This window comes from Mytilus californianus, unplaced genomic scaffold, assembly GCF_021869535.1.
Source record: "Mytilus californianus isolate M0D057914Y unplaced genomic scaffold, xbMytCali1.0.p SCAF_40, whole genome shotgun sequence".
Taxonomy (NCBI): domain Eukaryota; kingdom Metazoa; phylum Mollusca; class Bivalvia; order Mytilida; family Mytilidae; genus Mytilus; species Mytilus californianus.
In genome coordinates, this window is record NW_026262691.1 from 1,433,742 (window position 1) to 1,456,646 (window position 22,905).

Consider the following 22,905-nt stretch of genomic DNA (forward strand, 5'->3'; position numbering starts at 1 on the left):
GAAACTAGAAAAATGCTTATTTTTGGCCCCTTTTTGGCCCCCAATTCCTAAACGTTTCGGGCAATTACCCCCAAACTCAATTCCAGCTTTCCCTTTGTCATATGGAACCTTGTAGTACAATTTCAGAAATATCCAAACACTTACACACAAGTTATTGTCATGAAACTAGAAAAATGCTTGTTTTTTGCCCCTTTATTGGCCCCTAATTCCTAAAATGTTGAGGCAATTACCCCCAAAATCAATTACAGCCTTCCCTTTGTGATATGGAACCTTGTGGTACAATGTCAGAGAGATCCATACACTTACACACAAGTTATTGTCTGGAAGTTACAAAAATGCTTATTTTTGGCCCCTTTTTGGCCCCTAATTCCTTAACTGTTGGTACCACAACCCCCAAAATCAATCCCCACCTTCCTTTCGTGGTATTGAACCTTATGGTAAAATTTCATGGAGATCCATTCACTTAAACTAAAGTTAGAGTGCGAAAACCAATGTGTCTTCGGACGACGCCGGACGACGCCAGACGACGACGACGACGACGACGACGACGACAACGTCATACCAATATACGACCAAAAAATTTTCAATTTTTGTGGTCGTATAAAAATCAGTTGAAAGAGGCTTAACTTATCAGATGGATAAAATACAAATACTACAAATACAAGTTAACATTTTTACGGGACACGCGCTCTTCTTGTGTAATGTCTGATCACCTTGTAAATTGATCCAACCAATCTTTAACTGGTAAATTATGCTTCCTTGTTGCTAAGTAGTAATGATAAAAGGGCTGTTGATCTTTTCTTTTATGTTTTGTTAGAAAAAATATATTTGGAAAAAGTGTTTGTTTGCGCTATTTGAAATAAAAACAGTGAAAAAATAGAAATTGGCTTTTACTCAAAGACATATCTGATTTACCTATGGCGTTTTTGTCGTTTGGTTGCTGTCAAATTGAAGTTTATCCCACATCTCCTATAGTTTGAGTTCCGTTTGATTACTTTTAATTCAGTTTATAAGAATTCATAAATGAAAGGGTTATTTGCATGAGTATAGATCAATTGCTTTTCTTTCGCCCAAGCCATGCATATACTCAGAGGAAGATTAATCGTAGAGAGATGTACCTAAATTTATGGTACATAGTTAACAGAAAAAAGTTTCATTCTCAGTCTTATTTCAACTGTATTAATTAATTTTAAAGACATGTCACATCCAAACGAAGTCTACGTATATGTACATGTGTCTTGTCTTGTCTATAGTCTGGAAATTTTCCATTCAATTTATTTCATTTGAAAACGTTAAAAATAATATCGATCTTATTCATTGCAAAACATGGCGTCCTTTTTGGATAAAACCCCTGTTTCATCTACGAAGAAAGTCCTATAATATAAGAATGCATAGGTATGGTTGAACATTGATAGTAAAAAAAAGGAAAATCTGGCATCAATAGAGTGCATGATAAATTAAAAAATAATTCCCGAAATAAATGTATATAAAATATGTGTGTGACTATTGAAAGTGCATCCACATATTTACAAGACACTGTCGCTTTTTTCACTCGTTCTTGTCAAGTAACACTGTGTATCATCGGTACAGCGGATATAGGTACTAACCAAGCGGATGTGATCTTTCTTCTGACACGGTAAGAAAGTCTCTGTTTTGTTTACATAATATCAATGTGTACCTCAATCTAAACGTAATTGTTGTTTTAAGAAATGATCGATTTGGTGGTAGGTTGATGATTAGAGAAGTCTCATTATTTTTCCAAAACAAGAACGCTTACTAAAACATGTGCAAATACTTGTCAAAGATGTTGGCGCTCGTCTCATCCGATATGATTCTATATTCATCAGAAGGCCACTGTGTGTGCGTAATAAGTATAGCTGTTTCAATAATTGGCATTGAAATCTTTCATACATATGTTATTTTTCGATATTTTATTCCGAAAAGAAGCGTTGTGTACAGTGTATAGCTGACCACATAAATCCTTCTGTACGGTGCATAGTTAAATGAATGTACGGTATATAGGTTTATACCCTTCGAAGTACCTATTAAGCTATATCCGCTGTACCGATGATACACAGTGAGTAATAAATTCCTCAAACGAGTTTGAATAGGGAAATAAAATATGAAGAAGGAATTTGTCATCAACATTTTAATAAGGCAATATTTAGTTTTGTATGAAGCCCGTTCTTATCTGTATTTGTTGCCGTACTTACAAAAATACGATTTTCAAATAATCAAACTCAAACAGTAAAGTGTTGTTTCTCCTTAATATCGTTCTTCTCCAGTATTACCATGATTACAAGCCTGAACGAGTTTAAATGAGAAAATAAATTCTGTATAATGAATTTGACTCCATTTTTCTGTCAGTTTTCAGTCCCGATCAAGACCGACCCCCTTTCACAAACGGGCTAAAATAATGCGTACATTGAACTCCCGTCGTTTATCATATTTGGTTTTTTTTCTTAACAATTTCAGGTAGTAAGATTTGGTTTTAAATCGAACTCATGAGAAATTATGAACCTTTTGGTTTTACAGAAAACATGTTATTTCATATCAATTTAATGTTGTTTTTGCAAGACTCATAATTAAGAACAGCGAGAAAGACTATTTCGCAGACTGTTGAAAGATACTCAGTCCGTGCTTACAACGACTTAGTCCTTATGCACTGATGTTAAATAAAAATAAAACAAAAACTTGCCCATTAGCCAAACCAAAGAAAGAAACCAATGGAAGCACGTACTCTACCAAGATATATGACTTAGCAAAACAAAACAAAGAACACTTTGTATGTTTATATTAAATAAAATATTCGTTTATTTCATTGATGTTGGAAAGGAGAAAAAATTCACGAAGAAAAACAAAAACGAACTGATAATAGACAAACCAATTGTTATTTCTTTTACTTTAGAACTGCAGAACGTATAACAAAATTAATTTACCTGGCTCATTACACATAAACTGTATAAAAATACATTAAATGGGACTTTTGAGGTTTTTTTTCTCCATTATCGTTAAAGTCAATACACAAAGTATTTAATTACATAAATCAATTCCGAAAAAAAAACTTTAAAATTTCGCATTATTAAATTTTATAAAAACACTGTTTTATAACATGGTATACATAAGATAGATTAATTAAATAGTGAATCTGAATATTCATAAGCAATAAGGATAATCCAATCAATTTTTTTGATTGGATTATTCACGGCTGAGTAGTTGTGAAATCCGTGACACGAGCCCTCATTATTTTATAAAAATATTGAATATCTACCCTACTGAAAATGAGTACGGGATTCCACTGGATTTCCAGTGAAATTACACTGGTATTCAGTGGAAAAAAATATTCCGATGGAATCCCATTAGAATTTCATCCAAAACATCTGGAATATTTTTCACACTGTAATTCCAATGGAAAATCAGTGAAATTTCCAATGAAACTTCCAAAGATTTTCCAATTAATTTCCAGTGGAATATTATTGTTTATATTTCAGTGGAGTTTTGATTTAATGCAAATATTCCAGTGGAATTTTGGACTTAGAAATTTAAAGGAATATATACTTCTAATTTAAATTTTTCAAATAATTAAGTGCATGATTATTATATAAAGGATTTAATTTGTAACATATAATTTGCTGGCCTGATAAGAAATTAAATAATATAATCATGATAATATATGGGATGTAATGAATATTTCATAAACCTACATATATACATGTATATGAAACATTTGTTCAAAAAATGTTACATGGTTAAATGTGATATGAAATCACTTGCCTAGTAACAAATGAAAATAATCATTTGGTCTGAAAGACCCCCCCCCCCCCCTATAAAATAAGTAAAATGGTAGCTCCTCAGATGTAGGGTGAATATAATGCATCACCATATAGCCTATGAGTATGACACATTGAAAGGATACATTTTAACTATTAAGAAATAAAATTAAATGTTCAATAATCAGATAATATAAATAAAGAAATGAATATTTTATATCAAATTGGGTTGAGAATAAGATTCTGTTTGATTTAACGAACAAAAACAATTAAGATTCTTTTTGAAAAATGTGCATGGCTCTTAAAAGGGCCGTTTTAAACAGATCTGTTGCAGAAATTATCTTCAGACTGTACGAATTGTTAGGATAACTCCGTTTTTTTCTTCAAGTGACCGTACTGGCAACTGCCCTGCACTACAGTCTACATGTATACAATAATATAATTATTTCTCCTTTAACTTCATCATGTTCATTAACTGTTACTGGTCTACTGTTCTTTTGAGAAAAGTAAAGTGAACGGCTTTCATTTTCCACATTGTTCTATAAACTGTTTCGGTATCTTAACTTTGTCGGTGTGATGAATTTTTCATCATTTTCATGTCCTGAACTCGGTACTGGAACTCGGGTCATATAAGTTAATCTATAGAAACATTTCACATATAATCCGCTCCAATCAATTGTACGCTAAATGTCAGTGTTTTGGCATAATTTGAGCAGAAAATTCGTGAAACTGTAGTCTATAATGTTGTTTTTCAACACACATGTTTACATTCATGGAGGCTGCCATTTTTTTTCTACCAGACTATATATATAACCGCTGATTTGATTGGATAACTCTATTTCCGGGATTTCCGATCGGCCAATCAGATAGTCGTTATCATTAATACACGGAATGTGTTCAAATTTGAAACTAAAAATATTGTACGAATATGTATCCTGTCCAGCATTGTCCAGCTGTGGTTACATTAATCGTGTTAATAATAATTAATACTCAACAACCTTCGATAAATAAAGAAATAGACATTAAAGGCAGAACATTTAGGTATGACATTAGCTGTTGAACCAAGAATTTACGATGAGACGATGTGCTGATGTAGGGCAGACGTACAGCAGATACAGGTAATTTTTAAGAGATTTTACATTTGATTTTTACATCATGAATATTTTTAATTAAAATTAAAAAAAAAGATATACACCCCCTTTAGTTTCATTCATGGGCTCTGTTAGTTCACACTTTGAGGATGACCATTTGGTGTTCTGAAAAGGGGGAGGTGGGAATGTAATAATAATTTTATTATTCTCAATATTGAATTACATTGTGTGCCTTCACAACCAAGGAAAGATGTTTACAGTTTACTACACACATTCAGGCACATTCAACTTAATTTTGTCATGTTCTGATTTGGATGGACATGCAACACAAAAAATCCCTAAAGGTTAATATTGTGTTTTAGAGTCTTTATACTTAACTGAAAGAAGCTTCTTAATTATATATGTACATTGTATGATAAATATCAGTAATATATGATGCATACAGGTCATGACCAGAATTAAAAATTATTAATAAAATGTTTTTACATTTTTTTTAGGTTGTCCATATATTAAAAGGGATTGATCATGGTGAAGGTACAAAGCTGCAAAAATGATGACTGTGCATCGATCAATATCCACTCAATAATATGAAAACACGATGAAAACAAACGAACCAGCAGCAGAAAAGAAATTTGAGTATAAGATTATTGAAAGGTACTTATTGAATTATTTTTTCATCCTTCCCACACTTGAAATAAAAATACATTAATCATGTTAATCATTCACATCTATAAGCTGTAAACACATCTCAAAAACATTGATTTGATCATCATGCACAATGGTTAATCATGGCTATTATGTGAACAAAATGAGGTGTCTGGTATGCTTCAACCAGATAGTAAACCAACAACAAACACAACACAAAGGGAAAGATAATATGAGGCTAAATAAAAATATTTGCGTGGTTCCAATTACCTTACCTACCTTTTTTTTTAGTCTTAACAATAGCCTACCCTAAAGATTTTTTTGTCATTTTTCAGTTAGTACTGTTTAAGTCAGAATGTTGCTCCCATAGACATGATAGACTCAATGTAAAAAAAAACCATAAAATAAAAAAAATTCTTACCTACCTACCCTAATTTTTTTTTTAAATGTAACTGGAACCACACATACTATTTTATTTGGCTTTGAGAGACACCTGATCCATGAACAATAAAAGTCTATTTTGATAAAAAGAGATGTGTGTTATAAGTCTAAGAGACAGCAACCCAACAACTATAGCCAAAGATATCTAGAGAACACATAGTCTTCAATAATAGACATACATGTGTCTAAATTGCTCTTAGTGTATAAATGTTGTGAATAAATTACACACAAACACAAATAAAATATGCCAGTAACATATATTTTTGAATAATTGCAGACTGGAGCATGGTATTGTAATGTTATTTTAATTCAAAATTCTATGCATGTTATGATGTATGATTTTTTTCTTTCAGATTAATCAATGAAGACTTAATGGAACAGGATTGGAATGCAGAAACTTTGGACTTAATTCATGAATAATATCAATGGATGATGAAGAAAACTGACCAAACTGACAAAGTATTTCGTATGCATGTTAACTGGACATTTTTGTTTGTTTAATGCACAATAAACAAATTTGTAAAATTGAAAATTAAAACCATTTGTGAAAGATTTCAAGAGGACCAAAAGTTACCATGGACTTATGAATGATTTAACCAGAAAAATGATTTACATGTACAATTAAGTAAATACATCTTTGACTAAAAAATGATAATTTATCAACGTTAATATTTTAAAGAGGTTGATCTTTTCGTTTAAAAGGTCTTAAATGTGGATGATGTATAAACTGTTGTAATTTCTTTAATTGTTGACTTGCATTAAAATGGTTATTGTCTTATTTCAAGTTTTCTTATTAATTCATTCAAAAATAAGCAGTGCATGCAAAATGATATCTAACATTTCAGTGGAATTGTCAATTTCCATTGAAATATCACTGGTTTTCTTTGGTTGATTGTTACAATTTCCAATGGAATTACCACTGGTATCCCAGTAGAAAACAATAAATGTCCAGTGGGAAAACAATGGTATTCCAACGAAGTTTTCACTGGTATTCCAATGGAATTTCCACTGTATTCCACTCGAGTATTCACCGGAATCCCACTGGATATTCCACTGATATCCCAATGGAAAACAATGAATGTCCAATGAAAATCCCGACCAAATTTCCCAGTGGTAATACAGTGGTATTCCAATGGAACTCTGATGAAACTCCACTGGTATTTTCAGTGAAATCCCACTTTACATTTTCAGTAGGGTATTTAAGTTCGTTTTCAAAATCTTCCAATAGTTTCCACTAAAATAAACAACGTGAAAAGAATATAAACATTTTTCCTGTGTGCATATACGATGACTTTAAAAGAGTCCTGGGTGCACTTTGTATGTCCTGAGTGCACTCAGGAGGTCCTGGCCAGTGTTAAGACGTACATTGTACCCGTTGATTTGCAACTGTATATTTTCTGTTTTGGCACATACTTATATATGAACCTCATTAAATTCGATCTCAAAATAGTGACTATAAAGGAATAGATATTTTAAAGTCTTAATAAATTCCATTGAGCACAAAACTAATCCAAATTCGATTTCAATTATTTCGTGATTCTAAAATACGATTTTTTTTTGTGGCAGAAATTACAATTATTTTTTTTATCTGATATGACTCTGAAACACTGATTTAAGATTTATATTGTCCACAAAATATCATAAATTATATGGAATAAAAAGACGCCTTTCTATAATTTTTTTTACAAAGTTGTTAATTGTTTGATTATGTCGTAATTTGCTTGGTCAGTGGGGGATTCAGGGGCCGACATATCGTACGCTTCCCCTTTGATTGGATAATATATCATTTTTAGCATAATTAAAATCATCATTTTTTTTTTATCCTGGCTACACGTGGCGTTATTTCTTCGTCTGTATAACACAGTTTAAGTGAATTAGTCTAAATATAAAGCATAGTAATATTTCTTTTTCATCACTTTTTTATTCTTAAATATAAGTGTTGTCTATTTTTATCTGACAAGCACACACATAGACTTTTTCATTAGTATAGAAATTCCCTGGCCAACAATAGCAACAACGTCCTTTTGATGATCAATTCACTATATATAAAAAAAAAAAAAAAACCAACTAAATTGACAGCTGATTGGATAAATGTGATAGATTGTCACGCCTACATTAAACTGCTGTCCAATCAAATGCCAGCAGAAACCTGTCAATAAAAAGGTAGTTGCAAGCGTGGATAAGTTAGAGATTTGATTGTGTATATTCTATATTTGAACAAAAAGTTAGATAATCACTATTCGTTTAGAATTAAGTTGCGAAGAACGTGTTCGTGTAACAACCCTTCCTTTTTCCCGTTTTCGCCTTCTTATTTTACACTTTCTTTTTGAACAGAAAAGTATTAAATATGAGCGTACTGCAAGTTTCTGAATTTTACAAGAATTCTATATAGCGACTTGTGATTTCCGGGAACGTCATATTTTCAAGATTTCAAAGACCTCTGAAAAAGTTAGAACATACAAGTTTCATCTACCATTTGCAAAAAAACAATACAAAATTATATTTGTACATTGGAAGAGATTAAGAATTATAGTTTAATATCCGTACTAAAATCGTCTGAAATATAACAAAACATATTTCTCTCTGCCTGAATGCAATCGAAAGCAAATTTTCATTTTATTCTTAAACTATTTGCAAAAGATGAAGAATTCTCCTTTAAACTGCAAATTATTAAACAGGCAGACTAACTTTAACGGATAAAATACAAGTTTGTACTACCATCCAAGGAAATAAGTGTTCCATAAAGTAACTAATCCTTAATTCACAACCGTCAAAACTCTGGACTCATTTTTGATATTTACCTGAGAGATCTTCCAAGAACTTAACCAAAATGACAAAAATGAAACAATGTCTATTTTTTTTTGGTAGACGAGTAGCAAATTGAATAAGCAAATGTTATTGAAAGAGAATTAAGATATATGATATTTTTTCTAAGCAAAGTGGCAAAAGCACGCATATATAGAGTTACGTAGTTGCAAAAAAAAACTATATATTAATAGTCAATTTCGACTATTTAATAAAGGATTATAGGTCGAACACGACACACGATTCTTGATTTCCAATGTTCATGATTTAAAACCGTGTTTTTTCTTCTACAGATTGCATTTTGAAGAACACATGCTTGGCCATGATCGTTGAATGTTCAGCGTACAATATTACATAATATTCAGGATGATTTTAACGAAAAGCAAACGAAAAAGATTTAATTTTTTAAATCCGAGCAATCCTTAAATTCAACATTTAAAACCGTTTTGTTTTACGCAAAACATATAAAATTGAGAATGACTGGTGTACTTTTTATTCTCTCTAACACTTAGGATTGGTAGTCCCGACAGCTTTCTCTCCATTAGTAAGGGAGTTCCTGGGTAAGGGAGGTCCTATTCTTAACAGTAAGCGGACACTGAAAAGTCACAGGACAAAAAGTCGCAGGACAGGAAGTGACAATTGTTTATGTATTAAGAGAAATATCTTGAAAAATTACTTTTTATTACATATATTCTTTTTAAAGTTTATGAAATTGTTTATTAGCCTTGGTAAATGAAGATTTATTAAATTTTAATCATGCAAATGATATAATATTTCTTAGCACCATAAAGCTGTTTAGGTACCAAGCCACTTTGATAGTTTGTTTACTAAACAATTATTTTTTCATTTAATACATTTGTTTACAGAGTTGGTTTATATATACAATAGTTCAAGATACATACAAAATATTTTTTTAAAAATAAGTATTTTCTTTTTCAAAGATAGTAGTCTCAGAAACTGAATTGTGACCTTTCGTCTGTGACCTTTGTCCACAAGCACGCTTTATTTATGAGTAAAGTTGGAACAAAGGTCAATTTGGCTCTGATTCACAACAATTGTTCTCTTGTTAACATGACCTTTTTTTTGTCGACACGCGCTCGCCGTATCAGGCTAGAACAAACCAATGCATATCAATGTCACATGTGTCTTTTCCTCGACTGAATGTTATTAGCAATATTAATATTGGATACAATTGTAACGTAATGAATTGCATTTGATCCTAGTCCTAAGTTTAATTTTCTGTTGAATCAGTTGAACATCTAAGTGATCATTGATGTGTAATATTTGACACTGGACATTATTTTAGGAGCGATGCAATACAAATAATGTATTTCTATCAATCATTTACTTCAGTTAAAGACTTTTGAATGTAACAATATGGTACAAATCGATTTGATTTACTGAATTGCATATTTCTTTTTTATCGAAATGAAAATATAATAAACTGCTCCCGGTTACTATAAATAAAAAGATGTGGTATGTGTGCCAAATAATCATCTCCATCCAAGTCACAAAGTATAAAACAATTATAGATTAAAAGTACGGCCTCAACACGGAGCTTTGGCTCACACCGAACAGCAAGTTTTAAAGGTCCCCAAAATAACTAGTGTAAAACAATTCAAAATGGAAAAACAAAGTTCTAATCTATAAGTACGGTCATTTCGCTACGTTATTTTATAGCTTTTTGGTCAATTCTGAAAAAGCAAGTAAGCATCTCACTGTTTTTTAAATGAGAAGTAACGCTGGTGTTATAAAAAAAAATCTGATACGAAACAGAAATATAAACCGTACACAAGATTTTATCAATCGTTTCTTAACTTTTATGTTGTTTGATATTTTTCTATTATATGATTTATTCTTGTATTAGTTCTTCCTAAAAAAAAACTTGATGATAAAAAAACAAGAGTGCACACGCTGAAATGTCTCGCCTTCTTTACTAATCATTGATATTAAATTGATAGTCCTAAATATAAAGCTTTATTACAACTGTCACATAAACTTAACATTAACCAAGTAAACTAAACATTGACCAATGAACCATGAAAATGAGGTCAAGGTCAGATGAACCATGCTAGGCAGGCATGTACAGCTAACAATTCTTCCATACAACAAATATAGTTGACCTATTGCTTATAGTTTAAGAAAAACAGACGAAAACACAAAAACTTAACACTGAGCAATGAACCTTGAAAATGAGGTCAAGGTCAAATAAAACCTGCGTGACTGACATATAGATCATAAAATATTTCCATACACCAAATATAGTTGAACTATTGCATATAGTATTAGAAAAAAAGACCAAAACTCAAAAACTTAACTTTGACCACTGAACCATGAAAATGAGGTCAAGGTAAGATGACACCTGCCAGCTAGACATGTACACCTTACAATCATTCCATACACCAAATATAGCTGACCTATTGCATGCAGTATTAGAAAAAAAGACCAAAACTCAAAAACTTAACTTTGACCACTGAACCATGAAAATGAGGTCAAGGTCAGATGACACCTGCCAGCTAGACATGTACACCTTACAATCATTCCATACACCAAATATAGTAGACCTATTGCATACAGTATAAGAAAAACAGACCAAAACACAAAAACTTAACTATAACCACTGAACCATGAAAATGAGGTCAAGGTCAGATGACACCTGCCAGTTGGACATGTACACCTTACAGTCCTTCCATACACCGAATATACTAGACCTATTGCTTATAGTATCTGAGATATGGACTTGACCACCAAAACTTAACCTTGTTCACTGATCCATGAAATGAGGTCGAGGTCAAGTGAAAACTGTCTGACGGGCATGAGGACCTTGCAAGGTATGCACATACCAAATATAGTTATCCTATTACTTATAATAAGAGAGAATTTAACATTACAAAAAATCTGAACTTTTTTTTCAAGTAGTCACTGAACCATGAAAATGAGGTCAAGGACATTGGACATGTGACTGACGGAAACTTCGTAACATGAGGCATCCATATACAAAGTATGAAGCATCCAGGTCTCCCATCTTCTAAAATATAAAGCTTTTAAGAAGTTAGCTAACGCCGCCGCCGCCGGATCGCTATCCCTATGTCGAGCTTTCTGCGACAAAAGTCGCAGGCTCGACAAAAATCAAGAGAGGTATCAACATCGGTCTTTATAGGCACCTAATGGTAAATATAAACTGTCAATTAAATTCTAAAAATATTCTTTATTCATGTTGCATTTTTTTTGAAAAAAATAATGTTTTATTTGTCAGTGTAATAATTTTACCCGGTAAATCCTTATATAAGATAAAACATGGAACTTTATTCATTTTACGTCCATGGATAAAACATCATAAGCGTTGCACGGGTAATTATTTAGATAGTTTATGACAACCCGTTTAGGTTGACTGCTTAGAAAATCCGTTAATTAAAATGTAAATAACTTTCACCAAGCAAATGTCATCTATATAATATTTAAAAATATAAAGTAAATTAGATACTTAGAATATATTTTTTTTGATAAATTCTATATGGATCAGAAATATAGTTATACATTAGAAACAAAAAAATGTTTAAGAAAATTTCAGAACATCTTTGGGATATATTACTTGTCATTATATCTTTACGGGCGGAATGAATAAATACAGGACTACTTTATGTCAGAAAGCACGACTGCAAAGTTTTAATGACTAAAATTGAGAATGGAAATGGGGAATGTGTCAAAGAGACAACAGCCCGACCATAGAACAGACAACAGCAGAAGGTCACCAACAGGTCTTCAATGCAGCGAGAAATTCCCGCACCCGGAGGCGTCCTTCAGCTGGCCCCTAAACAAATATATATACTAGTTCAGTGATAATGAACGCCATACTAAACTCCAAATTGTACATAAGAAACTAAAATTAAAAATAATACAAGACTAACAAAGGCTAGAGGCTCCTGACTTGGGACAGGCCCAAAAATGCGGCGGGGTTAAACATGTTTATGAGATCTCAACCCTCCCCCTATACCTCCAGCCAATGTAGAAAAGTAAACGCATAACAATACGCACATTAAAATTCAGTTCAAGAGAAGTCCGAGTCTGATGTCAGAAGATGTAACCAAAGAAAATAAACAAAATGACAATAATACATAAATAACAACAGACTACTAGCAGTTAACTGACATGCCAGCTCCAGACTTCAACTTAACTGATTGAAAGATTATGTCTTCATCATATGAATATCAGGCACAATCCTTCCCGTTAGGGGTTTAGTATCATACCATCATAACAAATATGAGAAGAACATAACCCGTGTCATGCCAACAACTGGTTTTTAAATAAATGTGTTTAGTGCCGATGCAAAGACCCTATAAGTGAATCAATATTAACGCCAAAATATGCAATCTTTAATGACCTGACAACAGTATCGTAACTATATCCTTTCTTAATAAGTCTATTTATAGGTTTTGTTAGCTTCAGAGGTGAATACTGACATTTTTGTGCTTTATAAAGAATATTTCCATAAAAAATTGGATGTGAAATACCTGAACGTATAAGAAGTCTGCATGTTGAGCTATATTTACCAATGATGTCCTTATACCGATGATAAAATTTAGTAAATGTTTTGACTAGTTTGTGATATCGAAAACCCTGGTAATACATAAATTTCTCTCGTTAAAATCTAAAACATTGTTACATACACGAGCGAATCATACAAGTTGAGATATATAAACACTGTAAGATGGTGACAAGGGAACGTCACCATCTAAAAATGGATAATTAACGATAGGAAATGAAAAATCATCTCTTTTATCATATATTTTAGTATTAAGCTTTCAGTTAATGATATAGATATCAAGATCGAGGAAAGGGCAGTGGTCATTGTTAGTATTAGCTTTATTTAAAGTAAGTTCAACAGGATAAATTTCTTTAGTATACATACTGAAGTCGTCATTATTGAGAGCCAAAATATCATCCAAATATCTAAAAGTATTATTAAATTTGTGTATCAGATGTTGTTTCGATGGGTCTTTGCTGATTTTTGTCATAAATTGTAACTCATAGCAATACAAAAAAAGGTCCGCAATAAGTGGTGCACAGTTAGTCCCCATTGGAATTCTGATAACCTGACGATATACAGAATCTCCAAAGCGAACAAAAATGTTATCTAGTAAAAATTCAAGGGCATATATAGTATCAAAGCATGTCCAATTGACATAGTTTTTTTGTTTATTGCTACTAAAAAATGACCTAAAAGAGTTTGAACATATATATTCACATTCTGACTTTTTAAATGCCCATTTAATTAGATGTGTGAATTTTTTCTTAATGAGAATGTGAGGCAATGTGGTATATAGGGTAGAAAAATCAAAACTTTGAACAGATTCAAAATCACCAATATATACATGCAATTTATCAAGTACTTCCAACGAGTTCTTGACACTCCAAAAGTAATTAATTCCACTATTTTCAAAGGCCTTATTTGAACAATTTATTATCAGGTTTTTGATTGTACCAAGTGTACTGGTAAGAAGAATAGACAATTTAGTAGTGGAACAATGGCTTGAAGACGAAATGAATCTATATTTGTAAGGTGTTTTGTGTAGCTTCGGAAGCCAATACATATAGTTGGGACTTTCATTTGTAAAGCGGTAGCTAAAAGTTTATGTTTGTTACAGATGTCGTTTTCTGAAAATGGAGTCAGTTGGAATGTTGGTGAATTGGTGATTTCTTTTTTCAGAACCTCAATGTAAAATTTACGTCAAACAATAATAATATTATTAGCAGCTTTATCGGCCGGGACAAAAACAAATTCCTTGGCTAGTTCTTTTAGTTTATGTTTGATACGAGAAATAGGTTTATTGTGGTTATTGTTAAGAGTAAAATGTTCTTTAAAATGTTGAATACGTATATCAACTATGTTCATTACTGATTTAAAAAAAGAGTCCAAAGATTTTTTGTTTTATCCATTTCAAACAGTAAGTATGGAGTGAGTCGTGGATGATATTACGACACTCATTCCAATTAATAATTGACGGGGGACGATATTTAGGTCCTTTACTGAGGAATGATTTTAACTCTCGGTCTTGAACGATGTTAAGATCTCCTGTTATAACATGGGAAATGGGTCCATAAATGTATTCAGAATTACTGCAATTACATGAAGTATGTGTATTTTCACTGATATTAACATCTTTACACAATTGGCTATAATTAAACACAAATTTCCGGGTAGATTTCTTGTAAATATAACAAATAAGAGGGAGCTCAGTATTATCAAAATATCCCGGAATTTGTTCTTTAACAGAATGGTCGTTAAAAATACCGGCAATATTTACAAAATCAAAACCTTTATTAACATACTTTATTTTAATAAACTGTTTTTTATGATCTTCAGGGCGATCAATTTTGGGAAACAGTTTAGAATAACAATATGCCATTATAATTTGAACGATTTCATACTAAGGACTGCTATATGAAATCGTGTTGCAATCCTCTAAAATTTTATTTAACTTATTAACCGGTAATGAACAGAGCTTTGTTAACAGATAATGTCTGCCGTTGTTTTTTGAAATAGAAATTAGGTCCGAAATATTGGTATGATTGGTCCGAAATTTTCTTTGATTGCGATTTTTTCTACGACCATGAGAACGGTTTTTACGAACAGTTTTAGAAACTATATCCAAAATATTAACAGAATCGGTTCTTGATATATTACCAATTCCCATGATATTATCATTAAGACCGAGAGGGTAGACTGTCTGTAATTTTTTAATCCAATTTAATTCAATTATTTTCCGTGATCGTACAAACTTTGAATGAGATTCACCAGGCTGCTTATTTACTACTTCTAAAGGTTGAACTGCTAAATATTTAATAGGATGATTGTGCTTCTTAAGGTGTTGATAAATGATACTTTTGAATTTATTGGGTCTTTTTAAACGATACAGATGTTCTTGAGTGCGTTTAGATAAGTATCGTCCAGTTTCACCTACGTACTGAATACCGCATCCCGGTTTGTTTCATGTGAGTAAATAAATTATACTGTTTGTTTTTCAAGTTATATCAGTTTCAAAATTTAAAGAAAATGTACGACCATTAAACGTGGACCTTACCGTATTGTTGGTGGAAAGACGGGGACATGTAAGTCATTTTTTGGCATGACACTTATCGATAGAAGGGTAACCACGATTTTTATTGTTAAAAATGTTAGCGATGGTAGTATTTTTAGATAAGCGATTTTGAAGATTGAGACGTGTAGATACCCTTTGAACGAGTTTAGTATTTAATATTTTTCCATTTCTAAGCTTCATATTTGTTTTTTGTTTGTGAATTATATTAGAAAGGAGCAAAGACTGGCGTCCAGAATATGAACCAGCATACAATGAATTAAATTATGTAAAAATGATAAATCTGTTCGGCTAAAGATGTCAAACGCTATCCGTATTAATTACCCGAAAAAGAAAGGGTATATCAGGGTAGCGACTGACGTCTGACTAAATAGTAGAATGGGGCTGAATATTGAAATACTACTTTTTGATAAATATTCCTAAAGTAATGAACTAGAGAAGTTCTCGCTCGGACACACACTCCATAATCTAGTATATTATAAGAGCATAAACCTGAAGCACGGGGAGGCACTCTACTGTCTCCACACGGCACTAAAGACAAACTCTGTAAAAATTAAAATTGAGAATGGAAATGGGGAATGTGTCAACACATTTCCCGGTTACAACAATTAATCTTTTCTTATATAACCAATTAAATGTTAAAAGTTCTATCGCGAAAAATGAATTGTACGTTTGCATACGTTATTTAATGAAATAGATATACAGTATTACATTAAAAGACCACAAAAGAATATCCTCCAAGCTATGCCGATTTTCTTCATAAAGGGGAGTAACCCCTGATAAACACAGATAAAGTGTCGCTCGTTTTATTTAAAATATTTAAAATCTTAACAGGACTGAACACAATCTTACAGCAACTAAACAGATTTTTTACCTTTGGTCTTATTTTATCTGAACGTGATCTAATCAAGTCTTATTTGAACGCTAGAAGAATCTGTCTTGTTTATCTTGACCCGACTGATCTGACTGAACACGATATATCGGAACAGAGGCCGAATAGTCTAAACAGGTCTTAACGTTTTTCCCTAGCAGTAAATCAAGGCGATTAAGACTTGATCAGACCAAAATGACCGTTTCAGACTTAAATCTTGCTACTAGTGTCTATAATAATGAATGGCAAAATCCATGTTTTGGTAAGGGAAACCCCAAATGTTGGTCAGATAATAATCAAAAATAGGAGGTGCAATACAGCATCATGTAATAAAGATCCTCTGAAAGTTTTATCAAATTCCATTCAATGGTCTAGGAGGAGTTGCAGATGGCATACTGGTACCCCTATCACAATGAATGGCAAAGTCCATGTTTTGGTATATATGGGAAACCAGGGCTTCCAAAACGGTCATATATTCCGGACATTTGTATAATGTCCGGTAAAAGTCCGGCTGGGCAAAGCATGAAACGGTCATCTACTTTTTAGTTTTCAAGGCTTTCTTAAGAGACGGTCATTTTAACATAATTCGCGATCTTTTTGACCCAACCTTTTGCCTTTAACAGCCACACATTTCCGGTCATAAAAGTGACATGATCATTAAGTACTATCAAAACAACCCCTATTTTAATACCTTCTCATTTTAATCAAGGCTAATTAGTTGTCGAAAAGCTGAAATTTACCTGTTCAGGTGACAGGTAAACTATTTTGAACCGGACATTGATCGGTCTATTCAAAGTTATTTTCTTACATTTCAGCGGTTTGCATCTAACAGTCAGAGCTCTGACATAAACAAGTCAGAATAAAATGACTTCTTAAAGTCAGAAAGTGTTTTGAAATTCTGACCTGTACGCGTCAATTTTTGTTTTGCGTAGTTTTCACTCGAGTCCGTCAAACCAGAAGTTATTTTGATTTGGCGCCGATCTACGACACATACGATCACGTGGTTTTTTGCAAGAGATCACGTGTTTGAGAGTCGTTGTTTTGGAAGTGTATCGAACGAGAAGTCATTGAATATTATATTGATTATTTACGATTTTTAGTGAAAATCTAGGTCATTGTGGGCATTTTTAGAAAGGTAATTCATATTACCTCCGTATTTTCATGGGCATTTTTATATTTTTTGCCTATAAAGAAGTTCCTTGCAAGTGATTTTTTTGCTGTTTCATGAAGGCGCGCGACCTGTAAATACGGACGCGTGGTCTTTGAGATGACCTGGTGTTTGACAATTCTGACTTGTTCAGGTCAGAAAATGTTGTTATGATAATGAATTGTTATTTTCGGGAGATAACTCGTGTTGTCTTAAACAATATTAACATTATAAACCAGTCAGTGCATTTTAAAAAGTAAAATTATTGCTTCGAGCTGAGCATCGTCACGTGATTTTTCTATTTTTAAACTCAATCACGAATTGATTTTAACCTTTCCGATTCGTTTCTCCCTATGAGAAAAACGATCATTGTGAATATTGATATGATGATAATGAAACGAAAATGGAAAAAAATTTAATAAAAGAAAAAGGAAGGGAGGTGTTTAACTAAAGAATTTTTTTTTTATTTTTAAAGTTATTACTTAAGAACAATAAGTGATGCACACACCTGGTCTTCATTTATTATCATGGGACATGATAAAACAAATCAAATGAAATGTAGGGCAAGTCTCCAGGGATCACCCCCATCCCTGTCATTTCTCTATTCCTCTTTATAATGTCAAATTGATTTGAATGAAATATACCGGGCTAGTCTCCAGGTTTACCCCCACCCCTGCCATTTGCAAATGTTCTTATATTTTGTAAACGGTAGAGATCCCCACCCCTAAACCATATATATTCTTGTATGGGACAATTTAACAAATCAAATGATATGTTGGGGAGGTCCCTGGGGGTCACCCCTACCCCTCCTGTTTAAAACTTGTAAACGGTCGAGATCCCCACCCCTAAACCATATATTTTCTTGAATAGGACAATAAAACAAATCAAATGAAATATAGGGGAAGTCCCTTGGGGTCACCCCCACCCCCTCCTTTGTTAAAACCTTTTAACGGTCGGGATCCCCACCCCTTAACCATATATATTCTTGTAAGGGTCAATAAGACAAATCAAATGAAATAAAGGTGAAGTCCCTGAGGGTCACCCCACCCCCTCATGTTTGAAAACTTGTAAACGGTCGAGATCCCCACCCCTAAACCATATACATTCTTGCACAGGACAATAAAAAAAATCAAATGAAATATAGGGGAAGTCCATTGGGGTCATCCCCATCCCCCTTTTTGAAATGTTCTGGATCACCACCCCTAAAGGTAAACCATATGATATTCCTGTTCGTCATTTCAAGAAGATTTGAATGACATGCAGGGTCAAACCCTAGGCGTCACTTATGCATATCACTTTACTAGACAAAACCAATTTGTACTGGAACTTGCCCAATGTCAGGCAACCATGGGAATGACGAATTATGGGAGCTTTGTTTGGGAGACTTCGTAACAGCATATATGCATCCTGTTACAATTATTTCTTGTTTATTTTAATCTGCTGAGTCACCACCTTTACATATTATATTTATCAGTGTTTGTGCAAACAGAATTGTCTATTCAGTATTATTTTCCTCTCACATGCATCACATCTTATTAATTACATGGATATAGGAAGATGTGATATGAGTGCCAATGAGACAACTCTCCATCCAAGTTACAATTTATAAAAGTAAACCATTATAGGTCAAGGTACGGCCTTCAACACGGAGCATTGGCTCACACCGAACAGCAAGCTATAAAGGGCCTCAAAAAATTACAAGTGTAAAACCATTTAAACGGAAAAACCAACGGTCTAATCTATATAAAAAAAAAAAATTTGGCATATTTGTTTTCCTCTGAAATTACACATCTATAATTCTTACCCCAGTTGCTTAGCCACATGAAGCATTTACCTCTTATTTAAGAAATAGATAGTCTTTGTTTCTTCAGAAGTGAGAAGAACATTGGAAGTCAGAATGTTCTGACTTATAAAAGTCTGAATGTTCTGACTTAATAAGGTCAGAAAGACTCAGAATGATCTGAAAATACTGACTTTTTTTAATGTTTAGAGTATTTTAGACTATGAATGCACTTGTCATGCTAGTACAATAAGAAACCCTGACAAGATTTTGTTCCCAAACAACAGTTTTTAAAGATATTAAGAATAACAAGTGTACAATGGAACATAAATTACAAAGTTATAAGTGTTGTGAAAAAAGCTATTTAAAAAAAAAATCAATAGATAGTTATCTTTCAACTTTTACATGTATTTAAAAAACAGTGAAAATATTATGGATTATATGTATGGCTTCTTGAAGGACAACAAAGTCACCATATTTGGTCTGAATTTGTATGTTTTTTCTCCTCAAAATTTTTTTAACATTAATAATGTCGGCTTTTTTCTTAACTAATTTTAAACATTCTTAATTATAATTAAATTTCCCCAACATTTTGCTTACAAACTCTTTAATTTCTAAAGTCAAATTGAAAGTTGTCTTCACAGATTCAATGTGTTTGAAAATGTTATATTGAAAAAACAATACTTTTATATCCTCAAATAAAATGGGCATACCATGAGTTTAATGGTCATGCAGATATGCAATCCAGGATGTTAACAATCAGAGTTTAGATTACAGTCATATAGTAATAGGCAGAGTTTTTCTTATATAATCAATAACCAGAGTAAAGATAATTGATTAATAGAGGTTTAGTTTAATATAAGTAATAAACAAAGCTAATTTCACATACATGTAGTTAAATTAGTAAATACAGAATATTCATACAAAAATAGGTCAAGTCATTAGGGACGACATCAAAAGTTCAATGTAGGATAAAAAACTTAATTCACATCACATAGTTTTTTCACTGACCCACCTACCCCCCCCTTAACTTAATTTGGGAAAGATTGATTGACCAATATGGATTTATGTAAAATCGATATTGGATAAACAAAACTTGCAGCAACTTTAACCCCACCCCCACCCCCAAACTATTTGATTTAAGTTTTTTTATCTTACATTGGTCTTTTGATGGCATCCCTTAGAATGTGCTGACTTTGTACATGAATTGTAGTGATAGTTATGGCACCCATACAACATGTAGGAATCAGTCAAAAGGAGAGAAAAATTCCCGAAATTTGTCACATAGTGACATTTGTGAGTCGGAATAACAAAATATAGACTCATTAATCTCTCCATCTTTTCAAAAATTATGAACCAGATTTTATGCATATCCATATAGTTTTTGACGGACTCTTTTAAGTCAGAACATGATTTGACCTGTTTGAGTCAATTTGCAGAACAAAATTTCCAATCAAAGCTATGTGTTCTTCCTCTTAGCCCCCTTCTGAATCTGCCACTGTTGAGTTTATTAATTGTTTTTTCCATACATTATCATTAATATCAAATGGTAATGCCTGACTTAATAATTTCAATAAATTTAGTTTTTGACTGATTTTTTAAAGTCAGAACATGACTTGACCTGTTTAAGTCAATTTGCAGAACAAAATTTCCAATCAAAGCTAGGTGTACTTCCTTTAAGCCCTGCAATGCCCGGCTTAAATATTTCAATAAATTTATTTTAGTTTTGGACTGACTCTTTTAAGTCAGAACATGATTTGACCTGTTTAAAACAAAATACATTTAATATTGAATATACCAAATAAACTTTTTTATAGTCCTCATTATTGTGACTTATGGGGACTTTATTCTCTCTGTCTTTTATCTGGCTCACCCATACATTTTTAAATCAATATGACAATACTATACTTAAAAGTTGTAATAAGTTTAGTTTTGTTTGACTCTTTGAAGTCAGAACATGATTTGACCTGTTAAAGTCAGTTTACAGAACAAAATTTCCAATCAAAGCTAGGTGTACTTCCTTTAAGCCCTGCTTCTGAATCTGCCATTTTCAAGTTTATTATTTGATTATTTTTTAGAAACAATTAAGTCAAATGGTTATTTATTTTAGGGGATCTTACATATATTTCCTGTGTCTTTTATCTGACGTTCCCATACATTCATTAAATAACATATGGCAATGCCCAGCTTATATATTTCAATAAATTTATTTAAGTTTTGGACTGACTCTTTTAAGTCAGAACATGATTTGACCTGTTTAAAACAAAATACATTTAATATTGAATACACCAAATAAACTTTTTTATAGTCCTCATTATTGTGACTTATGGCGACCTTATTTCCTCTGTCTTTTATCTGTCTCACCTATATATTTTTAAATCAATATGACAATACTAGACTTAAAAGTTGTAATAAGTTAAGTTTTATTTGACTCTTTGAAGTCAGAACATGATTTGACCTGTTAAAGTCAGTTTACAGAACAAAATTTCCAATCAAAACTGGTCTTTTCCTCTAAGCCCCCCCCCCCTTATCTGAATCTGCTACTGTTGAGTTAATTAATTGATAAGTTTGTTTAGAAACAATTCAGTCAAATGGTTTTTAAAATAATATTTTTTATAACCAAAATTTCCATATGTTAACTTAACAGAAAAAAAAAGTTATGAAAATGCAGAAATAGAATTAAATTTTAAGATAATTTGATGAAATTTGTAAACAAAATACATTTGAATATTAAATATACCAAATAAACTTTTTTATAGTCCTCATTATTGTGACTTTATTATTGGGTGTCTTTTATCTGATTTTCCCATACATTCTTAAATGCATATGACAATTCCAGACTTAAAAGTTGCAATAATTAGTAAAAGTATAGTTTTTGACTGACTCTTTGAAGTCAGAACATAATGTGACTTGTTCAAGTCAGTTTGCACAACAGGATTTACCTCAATGAAATATTAAGATATCAAATATATACCAAATAAACTTTTATATAGTTCTAAAAATTGTGACTTAATATTTGTGATCTTTTTTCCTACTTGTATCCATACATTCTAACAATCACATCACAATCATGACAATGCCCGACTGCTACAGTTGCAATCCATTTAGTGTTTGACAGACTCTTATAAGTCAGAACATGATTTGACCTGCTTGAGTCAGTTTACAGAACAAAATTTCCAATCAAAGCTAGGTGTTCTTCCTCTAAGCCCCCCTCCTAAATATGAATCTGCTACTGTTGAGTTAATTAATTGATAAGTT

At 32.2% G+C, this 22,905-nt stretch overlaps 1 protein-coding gene and 1 long non-coding RNA gene across 2 annotated transcripts in view; one reads left to right on the forward strand and one right to left on the reverse strand.

The window, feature by feature from the left end:
* Window positions 1-22,905, reverse strand: part of LOC127699760 (uncharacterized) — an 80,096-nt gene that overhangs the window by 47,819 nt on the left and 9,372 nt on the right. The gene's annotated exons all lie outside the window — the stretch shown is intronic.
* Window positions 4,302-6,725, forward strand: LOC127699777 (uncharacterized). Its single transcript, XR_007981201.1, has 3 exons — window positions 4,302-4,888; window positions 5,359-5,515; window positions 6,301-6,725. It is a non-coding gene; the product is annotated as an uncharacterized LOC127699777 (long non-coding RNA).